Raw genomic sequence first — 1,861 nt, 5'->3', positions numbered from 1 at the left:
CTCTCTCCCCTTCCTCCTCCTCCCTGTCTCTCAGCCTTTAATCTATTTGAGGAAGTGTGAGTTGGGAAAGGAGTCTTCCTGGGAGCAATGGGGTACAGAGCTAGGGGGAACTTGCAGGTGACTGGTCCTTTCTCCTTAGGGAGAGAACAACAAGAGCTGCAGGCTCTTGACACTGTCCTATTACCTAAGTCAGCTTTGGGGAGACCATCTCTCATTCTCTCTCTCTCTCTCTCTCTCTCTCTCTCTCTCTCTCTCTCTCTCTCTCTCTCTCTCTCTTTCATTTCCCCAGAGGGGTTTCACAAACCTCACAAAGGACCTATACAAAGGACCTGTGGGTCAAGCCAGCTCCTCTTCATTAAGGTAGTAATGTAAATGACAGAAGCAAGGTCTTCTGAGGTTGTGCTGATCACAGTAGAGTGAACTAACTTTGAATCAGTCAGTTAAAGACCCCTGAAATTGTCAATGTGGTATAATGAAGAGGGGGTAGAATTTGAATCTGAAGACCTGAGTTTGAATTGCAGCTTCAACACTTACTAGACTTGTATAGGAGAGCTAGTCCCCTAATTACTCTGGAACTCAGTTTCTTCATCTGTAAACTGGGGATAATAATACTTGTCCTATCTACCATAGAGGCTTGTTTGTGAGTATCAAATAGGATAATGTATATAAAGTATTTTGTAAACTGACCATATAAATGTAAACAGCCATTGATATTATTTACTTACTGGGAACTAATTTCCCATCTCTGGATTCAATTTTTATTACATTCATTTCAATTCAACTTAACTCTCTGACTTTTCCTCTCATCACTACTATAAGGAGGATTGAATGAGCCAGCATAGCATAATGGATTGTGAGCTGTCATGTAAGGAGCTAAAATTCTAGCTAGACTGTCTAAAATATCTAATGAGTGGTTGCCAATAAATTACAAGCTTTAGCAAGAATTTAGACTTTTAAGCATTTATTAAGGAGAATAATAATTTGGTGAAGAGAGAGAGAAAGGCCTAGATTCATCTATCAAAGGGAGAGCACATTTTAGCTCCACTCTCCATGAGAGTCCTCACGAAAGAACGCAAGCCATACCTCCTTCATCCCACAAGCCTCCTGTGAAACTGGCAACATCCCATCTACATGCACACATATCTCCAAGCTAATTGGCTGGTAGCCTTGATTGACAGTACCCACAAGCAAACGTCACTTCCTGACACCAAGGAAAGCTGCGTGGCTTGCCCTCAGATGCCTTCTTCTCATGGTGGAGCTTTCCTACAGTAACTCTCCAGCAGGGGAATCATTCCAATTGTTACACATAAAAACCTGGAGTCAAGTCCTACCTCTGGAACAGAATATCTGTATGACTCTGGGCAAGTCACTTAACCTCTCATTGCCCCAGACAACTCTCTATGACCATAAGTTTCAGAGCTTTTCAAGATCTGCCTTGGTGGAGGGACTTAGACTAGATGGTCTCTCAATTCTATAATGCTATGGCTTTAATTCAATCCAACAAACATTTATTGAGTACTTACTGGGTACAGAGTATGATGTTTGATCCTAGGAATGGCACAAAGAGAATAAGACAAGTCATTTTAAATTTTGTGTGAATGCCTAAGCAACTCTAGCAGAGTCAGCCTGTGACACCTATAAATAGTAGTATCTTGCTGAATACTTAGTGTAAAATAATTAGGTTTTGATTTGATGTCAGAGAAATTCATTTCCATATAGAGGAAATGTATCCCTTTCATTGGAGAAGTCAGAGAGTAGAAATGCAGAATGTCACATGAACAGTCATAGTTGATGTTTGTCTTCGTTAAAATGGAAGGCTCACTGGGTAGATGGGTTGGGGGGTATAACTAGAAATTAATGT

The sequence above is a fragment of the Dromiciops gliroides genome, chromosome 2, assembly GCF_019393635.1.
Source record: "Dromiciops gliroides isolate mDroGli1 chromosome 2, mDroGli1.pri, whole genome shotgun sequence".
Classification (NCBI taxonomy): Eukaryota; Metazoa; Chordata; class Mammalia; order Microbiotheria; family Microbiotheriidae; genus Dromiciops; species Dromiciops gliroides.
Note: the sequence above shows the minus strand (reverse complement) of the source record.